We start from the raw sequence: 16,839 nt of genomic DNA, 5'->3' as shown, positions 1-16,839 counted from the left end.
TGAGTATGCACCAGCATACATATTTTATAAGCAAATGAATCACAGTGTTATTCTGTAAAAGTTATGTTCGCAAGAAGTTGTAATTGATACGCGGCTGCTTCGCAGAGGGCTGTATACATAATGTAGAGCTTGGCTTAGGCATCATGGAAGCCCTTATTCACAAAAACGTGTCGTACTAATTGTATTCCCAATGTTAAAGGTAACCCTAATGATACACGTGCGCATTGGCGACCAAAACTACGTAATGACACAGACACACAACATAGAAGCTATGTGAATTCGGCAGCCTATGTTAAAAGTTGCCTTAAAGCTTCAGCATTTCAATGAATGGTCCATAAAATGTGTATTAAGTGTTAGTCACTTGCATCCTTCTTAACGGAGGATTATTTGTATGGCGTGACATTTATTTGACGTTTTCAAACGCTACATCCAATAATTGTTCACTTGTGCACTCACAATTATCTCAATATATTTACTATCTGCACAGCCAGGAACATTGTACGTACCCAAAAACGCAAGTTGCATTTTTGCAATAAATTTGTACCGTCTTCCATCTTGAATTTAACCATAATAATGCGTGCGAGTAGCACACACATATGTTTCTTTTCTTTTCAAAGATACCCTTTTAAACATCACACTGCGTATGCTGGTATGATAAATGACCACTGAAAGCAATCGCAGATGGGGCTAAACAAGATTACATGAAATCCTGTTAAATGAAGGGAGCATATAGCCATCACAACTTTTCAATATTCATCAATTTTGTCTACCGATGTGCAAGCCATAAACAGCATTGAAATTACAATTTATTGCTACCATTCCAAACTGTGCATTATGTGAACAATAAGGTGCATGTGTGTCGTTTTCACCTAATACTAAATAGGATTGCTTGATCTAAATAGCAAAGTTAGAGAGTTTCAAACTTTTTGTGTCCTGAAACGATTTCTTCCTTGTAAAACATGTCTGCTCTCGTATACATTGGTTACATCGTTATGATTGCAACGTATTTTCGCAAACCTAAATTTCATGGAAAACTTGTACAGAGTTGTCCACTTCTGCCCTGAACACCGAGCCGTGCGGTCGGGGATCTGTGGAGCGCCTCTGCCCGGTACTTTGGAAAGTACCATGCAAGCGCAACGACAGCTGTATGCAGGCCTTCGCCCCGTCGTCTGCTGGAGTGTGGCCGCTCAAGCGGATTGCGTCTATTTTGCGGTGAAGCAAGCATCACTCTTGTTAAGTGCGCACAAAAATTGAGAAGCTGGTGCGGTTCTCGAGAAGCGCAGAGGCAGTGGCTTTTTTTTGCAAGCAATCGTACGAGTAATAGCCCCGCCGTGAGCAAAACCTTGAAGCCGTGCTAACACTGCCACAACTAAGTGATTCGGTGAAACGGAAAGAATATTTCCACAGCTTTAAAGAATTCTTTGATCAGGCCAAAGTTGGACGCAGCAAAAAGCACAATAAAAATATACCTGCGTGTATTACTCCAGATAATAAATGTGAACGTTGTATCAGCTGAACACACTGCATTGAAAATAACTGAAAAATGCATAGCCGCTATCTGGTCAAAAAATGAACAAGAACTGTTCAGTTCAAGCTTATCTTAAAGTAACAAGAATATGTTGAGGCATTTACAAATGTCTTTTATGTTAGGGCAACTGCTGTATTAGATAATTGAAATATTTAAAAGGGGGTCGCATAACAATTAGCCTTGATCGTCAACCTAACCCTATCCTGAAAAGAAGCATACTAGGCGTAGCGTGTCAGTACGTTTGCCCTGGCGTCTTGCCAACAGTCTGGTACTGCTGACCACAGGTTGCCTGAAGACAAGCCATGTATGCTGCGGGAGCACAGTGCTGCCTTTGTGTTTCACCATTTGTTATCAATTACTTTATTGTATGGGAATTGTGGTGGCCATTCGACCAAGGCAACATTACGTACTTGTAGGAAATAAAAATTTAGCTTAAACGTTTGTACTGGGGAGTGGTATTGTTAAAAAATGAAGTCTTCATCTAGAAACGCTTCCGTCAGTGCCACATCATCAAGAACGGAGCAGTAGCTTTCAGCCGTGAAACAACCATGCACCCTGGCGAGAGGGCTGGAGCCATCTTTGTGATTGCCCCCCAAGCAGTCATTGAACATCGGCCACCGGCGGCTATAGCCGCCGGTGGCTATAGCGTGAGTATACAGTCAGTATACAGTGAGTATACTCACTGTATATATCATGGAATATATCTGTAGGAATTTGACAAATATAGTTTATTAACGGACGAAGTTCACTTCATGATGCTGCAACAATCAAATTCAGAAAACAGTAGTCCGACAAGGTATTCATCGAGCCAATGATAGGCAATTGTTTGTGTTCCCTTTACATTAGGCACTTGGAATGTTAGTAGCTACCACGAAACACTCGTGGTAGCTACTTACATTTTTCATTCTGTCATGGGTATGACGAAAGAGACTCTAATGCAAAATGAGATTCCGATAAAAATAGAGACAGTGAGCTCTATCACACTAGGCCTGAGATGCCATAGCCACCGACCAGTGGGCCTGCGGGTTGTCTACAGTCGTTTTCAGACATGCTTCCCGAACTCTGTGAGTAACACGCGCATCCACTTTAAAATTAAATGTCGCCTTCGTGGGTTAGCCCATGAGTTGATATAGGGTTACGAAGCATTTTAAACATGAACTTACTTGATATATAAACCCTTTTTTTCATGCTTCCAAAAAAAGTATTTCGTTAAATGTATTACAGAACATTGTTCATTGTTATAGCTAGCAACAAACGTTATAGAGGCTGTTCTCAGTGTTTAATCTATTCCAATCAATTACATTCCTGTTAGATATTGTCGCGGGGTCTCAACGTGCCTGAAGGCAGCAGACTGGATTGCCAGATAAACTGTTTATATGGGCGAACCTGTGCCCGGTAAACGAAAAGTCGGGTTACAGCATCAGACTTGCAGTGATAGCGGTGAACAGAGCGTCGGCCGTCTATCAACTGACAAGCGGTGGAGCGCGTCGGCATTTATACACTTGCCATAGCACGTTCTAGCGTAATTGCTAGCGATGGCGAAAGTTCCAGAATAATCTGTATAGTTCGCGGAACGGGCTTGATAATATGGGAATGATCTACTGCAGTCCTGAAGTATCTCGAAGACTGCAGGCGCGGTTTGCGCTGAGAACTGCGTGGTGTATTGGGGAGATAAACTTGAGAAAAGGAACGTGGCATAGCCCCCCTCTGAAAAAGGCATCGTCCCGATGCTTTAACGGAAAATGAAAGTACAACATAGTACAAGAAAGTACAAGGAATAAATCTCAATACAGCAATAATTCTTAACGCGCACAAAATGGCTTGAGGCACACGACATGGACGACTTCAGGTCGCGATCGGCGTCGTTGAGAGTTCGTGATACCGTCCGAGACAACCTCGTAAACGAGTGGGCCGAGACATCGAACCACACATTACGGTCTGAAGTACCTTCGCAGAAGCCTTTCACTGAGTTCACGTCGGCGTATCGGCGACCACACCTAAATACGTTCACCGGGCTGGTATTCCACGAAGCATCGTCAAAGACTGTAACGCCGGTTGTCCGTCGTTTGTTGGTTCTTCATATGGAGGCGCGCGAGTTCTCGGGCTTCTTTGGAGCGCTGAAGGTACTCACTCACATCAAAGTTTTCTTTGTTAGTGACGTTGGGTAACAAGGCGTCGTGCGTCGTTAACGGGCTTCTTCCGTAGACCAATTTGAATGGAGATATCTGCGTTGTCTCTTGCACCACCACGTTGTAAGCGAAAGTCCCGTACGGAAGAATAGCTTCCCACGTCTTGTGTTCGACATCGACGTAGATTTCCAGCATGTCGGCAATGGTCTTGTTCAGCCACTCAGTGAGGTCATTGGTCTGTGGGCGGTACGCTGTCTTCCGGTGGTGGTTTCTTCGGCTGTATGACAAGAACCCTTGAAATAAATCAGCAATAAATGCCGTTCTTTCGTCGGTAATGAGTTCCTACGGGGCGCTGTGACGTACGACGATGTTTTCAACGAAGAACTTAGCTACCTCCGATGCCCTGCCTTTGGGCAGGGCTTTTGTCTCGGCGTAGCAGGTGAGGTAGTCAGTAGCTACCACAATTCATTTGTTTTCGAAAGCCGACGTCGTGAACGGCCCCAGTAGGTCCATGCCAATCTGCTGGAATGTTCCGCGAGGCGGTTCAACGGGCTGCAGAAATACCACTAGCCTTGTCGGTGGTGTTTTGTGTTGATGGAAGTCCCGCCATGTCCTCAGATAACGAGTGATGTCGGCGGTGAGACGTGGCCAATAGCACATTTCCTCTATTTTCCCGAGCGTGTAGGATACACCGAGGTGCCTGCCATCGGATCGTCGTGCAGGCCCTGAAGGAGTTCTGTTCGCAGAGCTGAAGGCACCACAAGAAGTTACTTGGCTCGAAGCGGTGAGAAGTTTTTATTTCGGAAAAGACCTTTTCGCATTAAGAACGACGCAAGTGTCCGCTTGAATACCTTCGGAACTTCGGCGGTCCTGCCTTCGAGGCATTCTATTAGGGCCCTAAGTCCCGGGTCGGTCCGCTGTCGTTCAGCGAAGTAGTCGGCAGTTATCGTTCCCAAGAAGTAGTCATCATCCAGGTCTTTGGGTGGTGGTTGGTTGATAGCCGCACGAGAGAGGCACTCAGCGTCCGAGCGTTTCTGGCCGGACTTGTAAACGACGGTAATGCCATATTCTTGAAGTCTTAAGCTCCATCGTGCAAGGTGACCTGGAGGGTCTTTCAAAGTAGCTAGCCTACAGAAGGCGTGGAGGTCGCTCACAACTTTGAAGGGCCTGCAGTAGGGGTAGGAATGAAATTTCGACGTAGAACAGATGATAGCGAGGCACTCCTTTTCTGTTGTGGAATAATTGGCTTCTGCTTTGGTTAACGATAGGCTAGCGTAACTAATAACCCTTTCCAGTCCGTTAGCCCTCTACACAAGAACGGCACCGAGACCTACGCTATTTGCGTAAGTGAATATTTCTGCCTCAGCTAATTCATTGAAATGGGCAAGTGGCGGAGACGTCTGGAGGTGATGTTTTAGCTCCTGGGAAGCGTGTTCCTGCGGCGTTTCCCACTTGAACTCCACGTTGGCCCTAGTAAGGTTTGTGAGCGGATCGGCAATGTAGGCGAAGTTTTTGACGAACCGCCTACATAGGAGCACAGACGCAGAAATCGGCACACAGCCTTCTTGTCAGTGGGTGGCGGAAAGTCGGCAATGACGGCTGTTTTCCGCCGATCGCGATAGACTCCAGACTTGCTGGCCATGTGTCCCAAGAACAAGAGCTCCTCCTACGCAAATCTGCACTGTTTCGCCTTCAGCGTGAGTCCGGACGTCTTGATGGCTTAAAGTACAGGCTCCGAACGCTTCAAGGCTCCAAACGTGCCTGTCGAAACTCGAGAAAAACACGAAGACGTCGTAAGTACACAAGGCAAGTCTGCCACTTCAATCCTGCCATAACTGTATACATAACAAGTTGAAAAGTGACAGGTGCTGAGCGAAGACTGAAGGGCATCACCTTAAACTCTAGGAGGCCGTCCGGTGTTATAAATACCGTCTTCTCTCCGTCCACTTTGTCGACTTCGATTAGCCAATAGCCAGTCTTGAGGTCTATTGACGAAAAGTACATTGTGTTATGGAGTAGATGCAGTGCGTTGTCTATTCCTGGGAGAAGATACACGTCCTCTTTTTGTAATTTTGTCCAGGTGGTGACAATCGACGCAGAGACGTAATATTCTATTCTTTTTCTTCACTAACACCACGGGGGACGCCCACGGACTCTTGAACGGCTTGATGACGTCATCCCGTAGCATTTCATCAACTTGTCTCTTTACGGCCTCGCGTTCTCGCGTCGAAACACTGTACGGACTCTGACGGAGTGGTCTAGCATTTTCCTCGGTTATGATGCGATGTTTTGTGATTGCGGTCTGCCGAATTTTCGACGACCATGAAAAAAATCTTCGTAATGCTGGAGCAGGGTCCTGAGCTGTTCTTGCTTATGGTTCGCAAGGCCGGGATTGACGTCAAAAGTTGAGGGAGGGGCTTCATTTCTCTGAGCAGGTTCTGTCGAGTCGGCTAGGACAAAAGCACTGGTGGCTTCCACAATTTCTTCGATGTATGCCACCATTGTTCCTTTGTTCAGTGTTTGTACTGTTAAGGGTAGGAAGTTGTTGATGGAATTCCACCGCTACCACCAGTTGTTAGGGACTCCAGGGTCGATGGCACGTACGGCAACGGGTATCTTTACGGTAGCTGGCTCCCCGCCGTCGTCCACATAGCTGATCTTCGCCAGTGAGGGGACGCGTTATGAGACACAGAACGAAAGTTTTACTTACATTATTGAAGAACAATAGGAACTGTACAGGCATCCAGAAGATCCCGCAATATGTGCAACATAGGTTCAACTCATAATTTCGTACAAGATTCCGCTCACATGAATCGGCCCAAGAGGCAGCTCAAGGTTCAGCTCTATTTACAAAAATGCTTCGGCTTTTGTAGCCCGCCGTCACCGCCATCCAAAAAAGGCGCTGATCACTCTTCCCACAAAGCCGGGGATGAAGTCTTTGTGGTCCACCCACCAGAAAGGGTGCATATATTGCATCTCTTAGCTGGGCGAAACTGTCCAATAATAATAGGAACGCACCACACAAACACGCACCTGACCCACGCCTTCAAGGCACCGCAGGGCGAGGAGGTAGAGCTCCGAGAGAGAAAGTTGAGCTCCTCCGGGGAGATAGCCGCTAACCCAGCTGTCAGCAGCGGTCCACGCTGCTTTCAGCTTCAGTCAGTCCGAACACTCGATTTTGTTGAACGGCTTCTTCGACGCGTTTCCACGCTTCCGGGCTTTTGGTGCACTGAGATGGCCTCACGTAGATGACAAAAGCCGGGTCAAGAGATAGACTTAAGGAGGCCCGGCACCGTGGCGCCATTCCCCCGTTGTACGAGCCCGTTCAACAAAAGGCTTGCCTCGCGAAGCTTCCGTCAAGAACTGACTGTTTCCTGGAACATCTACTGGACAGCGTCTTGCAGACTGGGCGCTGATGGGGTTGAAAGCCTCCCTAGTAGACAAGTTTACGCGCACAGACGTCTGCCCAGAAGAATTGCCGGGCAAAACGTAACGGCTCCTTCGCCACCCGGAAAATCTCGGCTGGCCAGCGCTCCCAACCACTGGGCACGAAGAGATTGGCTGGTGACGAAGACGATGGAATGGCTTGAACACTCCAGCTGTGAACTCCCAAACCACCCCACAATGATCGACAACAGCAAGGTGAACCACACAACACAATGCCATGCTGCAGTCAAGCACATTGGAATCGCTTGGAAACCTCAAGGCTTTTTAAAAAACGCAAACCAATTCTACTCTGAAATTTCGACAGAATTTCGTGCCGCCAAAGTTGCAACAATCATGGATGTGGAGATACTTACTAAAGATAGAAGAAATTGTCGTGCAAGAAAAGCACACAAAAGCAAATAAAATTTGGCCCCGTATAATCATAATCACACTTTCAAAAGTAGTTTTTTCCTGCCATCCGCACTACTATGTTGTAACTAACATCTGCTAACTTCATGACTAACTTTATGAAACACAACCTACTACAATGGTCTCACACGATTGCTGCCAGACCGTATACACAAGGTATCTGTGGGCACTCTTCATTCAATCAATACATACTTTCAAAGCGTAGTCGAGAGTACCTACTTTTAAGACACCCTGGCGCCAACAAAACTCTCTCACAACACCTGAAACTGCGTTTTTATAAATCTGTGAAATGTATATCTAGTCTAAATGTTCAGTAAAGCGTAACGTTTTTCTCGAGAGATCACGTTGAACTCTGAGCACTCACTAAAATAACGAATGAAAATAACCCTCAAATACTAGCACGCTCGTTAACGGATTGTAGCCTCTAGTCAGCCCATGTTCTTAAAGAACACAAAGGACTTAGCTGTGCGCCCTAACACGACTTCATACTTTCATCCAACGAGCGCAAGCATACTAACACACACCTAACCAAGGTCAATCCCTAACACCAAGGCAACACTAAACACGCATCTGAACGTAAATGTTCACAAAGAACAAAACGCAATGAAAAATAACGCTAGATGCCAAACACGTCATGCGCACTTAAGCAAACATGCGTAAGTTTTGCGCTAAAGACCCTGTGCCAAACATTTTTAAACATGAGCATTTCAAATATCACTTCTCGTGTTATTCTTAAAAATCTTCATCTACTCTTTAAAGACGGTAGAAAACCTTGTGCTAACTAAAGGGCACGAAGCATGCAAACTTCGGCTGTGCTCGACAACGCCACCACGCTTTCAAAACTAGCGGGGCGTACAAATCTTCAATTGCGACTTACGTTCTCTTCGTATCTCAAAAAAAAACTCATTGCACCTTATCAGTTGACTGATGTGGATTACTGCTTAGTAAAACAAACCGAGAAGTGAAAAACTGTATCCAAACAAACCAGCCGTGGAGATGACAAAGGAATATTACTTCAAAACCATAAATAAGCAAACAAACATGCTTCCCAGTAAATTCCTGTGTCACTCTCTCCAGCTTACAGCTGTCCCTCACTCTTCAGTCGTACCCGTGGCGGTCGCGGTCTTGGCCGATTTCGAAAATGCCCGGCACCACAACGTCCACGTCCTACTAGCTGAACAGCGCAGTCATGCCTCAATCGCGATTTTGGCCAGCTTCTGTCAGTTTGGTGCAGGGGACCCGAGCAACGCGTGGGGAAAGAGCGGCGATGCCTCTTTTGGGCTTGCACCTACGCGGCGCTTAGCTACTGTGGCTTTGCTTCTGGAACCACGTCGACACTCTTGTCCACGAAAAGATCTTATTCTCTGGCGTGCATTCCTACGCAAGGATGTGCGCTGGGGCCTACCCTTTCGCTGCTGGCGCCTTACTTTCCACCACAAAGGCCTTTTCGTTAAACTGACCGGTGACCTACCCTCTTCTCGTTCCCCCAACTGCTTGTCACCCTTTTCTTGCCTTCGCTTTGTCGCGCGTGTATGCTTCAATCTTTTACGGCAACGTTTGCGACCAACCTTTTTCTCACAACTAGAAAATTGACCTCCGGTTGCATCATAACTCGTTTTACTACTCAAGAGCGCTTCTGCACCACCTTTCACAGCACTTCGGTAGTTCGATTTCTCAGCATTTTCGCCATGCCGGTCCGATTCATTTCTGCTCAATCTGCACTCGCACACGCCGTGAAACGTGCTGTGGGTAAAACCGAAAGACCAGCGCTCTCTACTTATGTCCATTCGCGAACCCGCTTTCCTCTTAGTTTTCGTCTGATTGCTCGGACGCATGCAAACCGACTTATATGTCGATGCAACATGCCTAGTACTACTTGCTAAGATCAAAAGTTTTGAGCTTTCTTTTCAGGTAGTACTTTTTGCCTAACTCGCGGTTCTCTAACGTCTCTTGCGTCTGCGCCGCTTATTGCGGCTCGTTGCCGGGTTGCCCGATCGCAACTCAAACTCGTCAACCCTCTCACAGCTTGCGTCAACTGCAGAATCTATGCAGTCTAAAGGATTTTAAAAAATCATCTCTTTCGCATTGTAGACTGGCAGAAAGCTCAACACACTTAACAACAGTGCCCCACTTTTTCTTTGAACAACCTAGATGGCATTGCTGGGAGCTGTCCACAACCACACTGTTCTCACCCTCCACTCACCCTCCACTTTCGCTGCTTCTCCCGAGCTTTTTTGGTGTTCTTAACTACTTTGGCCTTGTTAGCAAGTTGTACCGTTGCGACAACCACAGTTGAGGTCTGTACCAGCTTCTCTACAGCTATCCTAGCTGTTTCGCTATCATTGAACTGGCACAACACCTCGTCGCACTCGTTCTGGCCTTCGTCTGCCCCTCTACGCAGCGCAGCATTACCCGCAGCACTCAAATTCGGTTCATAATCGAAGCTGCTGCTGTCTATACACGTGCTAGTCTTTTCTATGGCCACAAACTGCTTCTCACTCGTTTGTTCCTCGCACTTCTTGTGCGCTACAATTGCGGATGACTAAAACTTCCACCGCATTGCTTCAAATTTTTGTTCCAATTGTTCAATCTCCTAGTCGCGTGCTTGATCGTGTTCTTTTCTCCCCGCAGGGGCGCCTGCCTAAGTAGGCGTTTGGTGTGTAGCGACACCACGAACCCAAGCTAACGGGGGAGCTTTGACTCCCTCGCACGCTTAGCCGGGCATGGCTTTGCCTTGTCCGGGGAAAAGGGGATCCTGGTGGTTCAGCCGACGCTGTTGCCTCTGCCGGGGGACCTTCAAGGCCCCCCGGCAGAGGCAACACACCCCTTTGGCCCCGGCTTCACGTAGACGTAGACGGCCCTCTTGGGCTGACCCACCCAGGGGAAATCGGCAGCCGCCTTTTCCTATCTCGCTCTCCTACAACTTCGTCTTTATCTCTCAGTTTTAGTCTATCTTGTCTACTTCGCTCCTCTGTTTACTTCCAATTTTTCAGGCGACAAGAGAAAATAGCCTATCCTGTGGAAATAGCCTACCTTGGCCTAGGCGCATTGGAATATAGCTGCGTTGTACGGCTGGCGTCTGCAGGCTTTAGCGTCCGCAAACTTGTAGCGTCCCCTTGCTGGGCTCCATGGTGGGTGGCCGCCAACTGTTTTGAAGAATATAAAACAGGCCTGCATAGAGTTTTTCCTCTGTGAAATGATCGTACCACCCTAAAGCGGGTACGCACCGATGACATAATATTTTTCAACTAGCCAATAGAAAGATTTCCTCACTTCCACGTCATTCACTGTGAGAAAAGTGGAAAAAGAGCCAGGACTGTATCTCCATTCATAGTTGCCAGGTGTCTTACCGAAACTCTCGGGGATGAATACAACGTAACCAAAATGGCTAGCGGAGACCTCCTCCTCAAAATTAGGGACAAAGGAGAATTTGAAAAGCTAGACAGCCTCTCATTTTCGGTGACGTACCAATCACCATAACACCGCACAGATCAAAGAACATAACCCGCGGAGTAGTATCTGACGCAGACTTACTTGACCTGACAGAAACTGAACTTTTGGAGGGGTGGAAATGCCAAAATGTGACTAATGTACAGAGAATTTTCATCAGAAGGGATAACAAAGAAACATCAACGAAACACTTAATACTCACGTTTGCGTCCAGTAAACTGCCGGAATCTATTGAAACAGGGTAGATCAAGACATCTCTCAGGTGGTACATACCAAAACCTCATCGTTGCTTCAAATTCTAGAGGTATGGTCATGGCTCTAAAAGCTGTCGTGGTCGCCAGACTTGTGCACTATGTGGAGTCCCTGGCCTCGTGTCTGAGAACTGTAAACAGCCGCCACACTGTGTAAACTGTGAAGGAAACCATGCCGCATATTCACGCTCCTGCACGTTTTGGAAGAAAGAAAAAGAGATAATTACTTAGAAGGCGAAGGAGAACATTTCATTTAAGGAAGCAAAGAAAAGGGTGTCACCATTTTATGGCCCAACACATGCTGGTGCGGCGCGTCAGGGGGCACCGCCGCACCAGCCCCCGTTACTCCTTCGTCCCGCGTATTGTGAGCCGGCGGTTGTGCACCTGCCCCCAAGACGGCTGTAGTTCTGACTACACCGCCTACTCTCGAACAAAGACCGGACACCCCAGGGTCCTGCGGTCTCAAGGCCTCACCTCACTAGGCAAGGCTCAAATTCGAACTACCAGCTCGTACGTGCTGGCATCCAGTGTCACTGAGGAGGCAATTGATACAACGGTACCCTTGGTTTCGAAAGAGCGGCGTGGCTCCTTGAAGCGCGCCAAGAAAACAAAAAGGTAGATAACAAGGCCTGGTGAAGACCCTGTTACGGGAACTCAAAGTACCCGCCTAAACAGCTACTGGCTTTTCGTACACAAAGCACTACTTTATATTCGCCATGGTAACTCAAAGTTCCCACCTAAACAGCTACTGGCTTTTCGTACACACAGCACTACTTTATATTCGCCATGAACACTCAAATTATACAATGAAACGTCCGGGGCCTTCTCAGAAATCTTGACGACATCCAAGAACTTTCACACGAACACTCACCAAAAGTGCTGTGTGAAAGAAACACACCTCAATTTAAAACACACTAACTTTCTTCGTAAATACGTTATTTTCCGTAAGGACCGTGATTATGCCATGACATCATCCGGAGGTGTTGTCATTGTAGTGACTCAAGAGATTTTATGCACACAGAACTCAAAACGTCCCTTGAAGCAGTGACTGTTTAAGCTCTTCTTTTCGATAAACTAATCTAAATTCGCACTATTTACATTCCTCCAAACTATCAGGTACAAAAACGTGACTTGCAATCCTTAATTGATGAGTTTCCGGAGCCTTATGTTCTCCTTGGAGACTTTAATGCGCATAGCAAACTATGGGGTAACTCTCGTTGGGACGCGCGAGGTCAACTGATTGAAGAGTTCCTTCTCTCGTCAAGCGCCTGTCTTTTGAAACGAAAAGAACCAACCTATTAAACTCACGCTAATAATAACTACTCCTCTATACGCCTAAGCATAGTATGGCCGTCTCTTGTGCCTCTACTCCAGCTGAAATTCACCAGTAATCAGTACGGAAATGACCACTTACCCGTATTTTTGAGCACAGCTACAGCAACTGAGTGTTCACCACGTGTTCCCAATTGGCTCATAAACAGAGCCGACTGGGAACAGTTAAATACCTTTGGTCGTTTAGGTTGGAGTGACATATGTTCTTTGAGCATTGATGTTGCTGTCAACTACTTCAAAGCGTTTTTGATTGATTCTGCAACAAAATGCATCCCACGAATAAATGGACACCCTTGAAAACGGCGTGTGCTGTGGTGGAACTCTGAATGCTGAAACGCATGCACACAGCAAAACAGAGCTTGGACGTTGCTTCGGATTTCACCGACACCCGAAAATTTTAACAGCTTAGAAAAAATAAAGTCTCAAGGCAGGATAACACGTCGGCAGGTCAGAATAGAAAGCTGGCAGAAGTTTGTGTCAGGGATTCATTCATACACACAGGAGGCCAAAGTCTGGAACATGGTTGGTAGGGTAGCAAGAAGACACGCACACAAAGTCCCACTCGTAAACACATAGGGTGACACCTAGGAAGATCAGGCGAACTTCCTCGGTGCACACTTCGAGTGGGTGTCCAGCTCGTCACACTATACTGACGCTTTCCAAAAATACAGAACAAGAATAGAAAAGCAGAAACTGGAACACAAATGTACTAGATACGAGGCGTACAACTAAGGTTTCTGCCTAGCTGAGCTCCAAACATACCTAAACACCTGCAGTAGTTCTGCCCCCGGTTCTGACCGTGTGGTTTACGAAGTGTTTAAAATCTACCAATTGAAACACAAAAAACCTTACTTTGTTTGTGCAATGCTTTCTGGTTTTCTTGCGCTATGCCTACTTCTTGGTAAGAGGTCATTATTATTCCCATTTTGAAAGAGGTCATGGACCCTTCTTCAGTTTCGAGGTATAGGCCCATTGCACTTACAAGCTGCTTGTGCAAAGTCTTCCAAAAATTGATAAAGTGCCGACTTGTACATTCCCTTGAAACAAACAATTTACTCGACCCATTTTAGTTTGGGTTTCGAGAAGGTAGATCCACCACAGGCCACCTTGTTCGTATCGAGGCACAGATCAGAGACGTTTTTGTCCATAAACAATATTTTCTTTCTGTGTTCCTCAATATTGAAAAGGCTTACGATACAACATGGCGCTTTGGAATACTAAGACACCTGTCCCTCCTTGGCGTGCGTGGAAGAATGTTTAACATACTCGAAAGTTACCTGTCAAACCGGACTTGCCGTGTCCGAGTGGGCAGCGTTCTTTCCCAGGCATTTTATTTATTTATTTATATATTTGTTTATTATACCTCAAAAGCCCTCAAGAGAGAGCTTAACATGAGGGAGTGGGCAAACAATAAAGATTTAGTAAAACAACGATTCTATGATATTCCTAAAGTATCTGTGTTGGAATGATCGACGACACTTGAGGGAAGATCGCAACAGTCCCTGGCTGCCTGACGGAAGAAGGAATGGAAGTGGGCTGTAGTGCAAGCAGGACGGGTTACACGGACTTGTGGTGACTGGTGCGGGCTGAAGTCCGATGGGCTGGCTGGATATGGGAGTTATGATGAAACGCTTGATACATTTTGTGGTACAATGAGAGTCTAAAAATTTTACGACGTAGGTCAAGGTTAGGTAATCCTGCTTTACTTTTGAAGGTAGCAACACTGGTGTGGTATGAGTAGTCAAAATTAATTAATATAACTGTACGGTTTTGAATTAGTTCAATGAAGTTACTTAGGTTACTTAGTGGTGGGTCCCAAATGGCAGATGCGTATTCTACTTTAGGGCGAATTAGAGTTTTGTAGGCTAGTAATTTTACTGAAGGAGGGGCAATATGTTTGTTACGACGAAAGTAACCAAGAGTTTTGTTAGCATTGTTAGCTATATTACTTACATGAGAAGACCAGTTTACATTCTTTGAAATATTACCGCCAAGGTATTTAATACAGCTGAGGGAAGAAACTGTGCAGTCATTAACTATATAGTTAGCAGCGGCAAAGTTCTGGCGTCTGTAAAATGAAACAAGTGCAGTTACTTGTATTTTAAATTATGAGCCATTTACTGCACCACTCGCAAAGTTTTAGTAGGTTACGCCGGAGAGTAACTCCATCTGAAACGTTACTAATGGGTCGGTATATTACACCGTCATGAGCAAAGAGGCGAATGTTAGATGAAATATTGTCGGATAAGTCATTTGTGTAAATTAAAAAGATAAGAGGGCCCAGGACTGTTCCCTGTGGTACACCAGAAATGACTTTAGAAAGGGATAAAGGCGTATTATTAACTTCTACGATTTGCTGACGGTTAGTGACAAAGTCTTTATTCGAATTGTAGACAAGTTTGTTAAGGTTTAATTGAGAAAGCTTTCGTAGAAGGTGGTTGTGGGGCACTTTGTCAAAGGCTTTCTCGAAATCTATAAAAATGGCGTCAACTGTTATGTTAAGGTCTATACTTGCGCTAAAGTCATGGATGAATAATGCAAGCTGAGTATCGCATGAGAGTCCTTTTTCGAATCCGTGTTGGTTAGGGTGAAAAAACTTGACTGAGACGAGGAATTTAGCAATTTCGGAATGGATTATATGTTCCATTATTTTTGAACAGACGCTAGTTAGGGATATGGGTCGGTAACTAGATGAACCTGGTCTTGGAACTGGAACGATCTTACCCACTTTCCAGTCATGAGGAACAATGCCGGATGAGAGCGATTGCCGAAACATATGAGAAAGAATAACACTGGTGTTTTTTTGGTGTTCTTGAGCACCTTAGCTTTGATGCCATTGATGCCGCAGGATGAAGTATGTTTTAATTTGTCCAAGAAACAGGCGTGCCGCAAGGTGGTGTACTCAACTGCATACTTTCTCTCACCAAAATGAATTTTTTGCGCTTGTCCATAACTCCCAAAGCGTTTATTGTATATATGTCGATGACGACAAGCTTGACTTTACATCTTGCAATCTGGCCATGTGTGAGCGCCAGGTTCAGCTTGGTTTGAACAAACTCTCCCATTGGGCTGAAGAAAACGGGTTCCGTCTGAATGCGCAGAAAAGCACGTGTGTCTTTTTCTCCAGGAAGAGAGGCAGTAATCCCGAACTTGATATTCAACTGCATAGTCAACGTCTTTCCGTTAATACCGAACACAAATTCTTAGGCCTAATCTTGGACACCAAGTTAACCTTCATACCACACATCAATTATTAAATAAACAAATGCATAAAAGCTATGAACGTTCTAAAACTGTTGTCCCGGCTGAAGATTTGATATTGTTTGGTAATGGGCTCCACCCTGTCGTCAAAAATAAAGGCACCGAATTTTTCAAAGCGTTGGGGTTTAGGTACAGTGAAGGCAAAATAGACTTCAAATGGGTAGAAATAACCAGAAGGAGGCTAACTGATTGGTGTCTACAATCGAGGCGCGAGTTAAAATAAATCCCTAAAAACACAGTGATAGTGCAAAACTTTATGTCTACATGACATGAGACATCACCTGGTCTAAAGCTCACAGCGAGATCCATGCATCCATCCGTCCGCCCGCTCATCCGTCCATCCATCCGTCCGTCCGTGTGTCCGTCAATCCATCCATCCATCCATCCATCCATCTATCCGCACGGTGCGGTGTTCAGCGTGGAAATGCACGGATCTGTGCAAGTTAAATAACAAACACGAATGCATGCATAGTTGCAAGTATCTTGTACACAAAGCTGAAATAAATTTTATTTCTTTTGTGCAATGCAAAAAAACAATATATATAGTTATTACTGTTGTTTTTGTGGAAAATGGGCAGATCACGTTTGTGTACAGACTGGTATATTTGACAATTTGCATAAAAATCAGTGATCGTGGTGATTATATATCTATATATAATTCATTGATCGATATACGGGGTTTAACGTCCCAAAACCACTATATTATTATAAGAGACACCAAAGTGGAGGGCTCCGGAAATTTTGTTCACCTGGAGCTCTTCAACGTGCACCCAAATCTGAGCACATGGGCCTACAACATTTCCGCCTTCATCGGAAATGCAGCCGCCGCAGCTCGCAGCTGGGATTCGATCCCGCGGCCTGCGAGTCAGCAGGATAATATATATATATATATATATATATATATATATATATATATAAGGGAAAGAAGTGTATACCTAAGGGCTCGTTTTTCCGTGTTTTAACACAGTATTAATGAGATCTAACAGACAGTAATGCCAAGAAATGTACAGGGAAGTTATTAGAACGAATGAAA

The 16,839-nt window shown here is 45.5% G+C and overlaps 1 protein-coding gene across 7 annotated transcripts in view; it reads left to right on the top strand.

Moving 5' to 3' along the window:
- Positions 1-16,839, top strand: part of LOC119166644 (uncharacterized) — a 181,143-nt gene that overhangs the window by 130,304 nt on the left and 34,000 nt on the right. For 2 of the 7 annotated variants that reach the window (XR_012888812.1, XR_012888815.1), the window contains exon 2: positions 1,044-1,212. The exons of the other annotated variants lie outside the window; for them this stretch is intronic. The gene's annotated coding sequence lies outside the window, so the exon portion shown is untranslated. The remainder of the gene's footprint in view (positions 1-1,043; positions 1,213-16,839) is intronic. 7 annotated transcript variants of the gene reach the window in all.

This window comes from Rhipicephalus microplus, unplaced genomic scaffold (assembly GCF_043290135.1).
Source record: "Rhipicephalus microplus isolate Deutch F79 unplaced genomic scaffold, USDA_Rmic scaffold_16, whole genome shotgun sequence".
Taxonomy (NCBI): Eukaryota; Metazoa; Arthropoda; class Arachnida; order Ixodida; family Ixodidae; genus Rhipicephalus; species Rhipicephalus microplus.
Note: the sequence above shows the minus strand (reverse complement) of the source record. Positions and strands in the feature narration are given on the sequence as shown.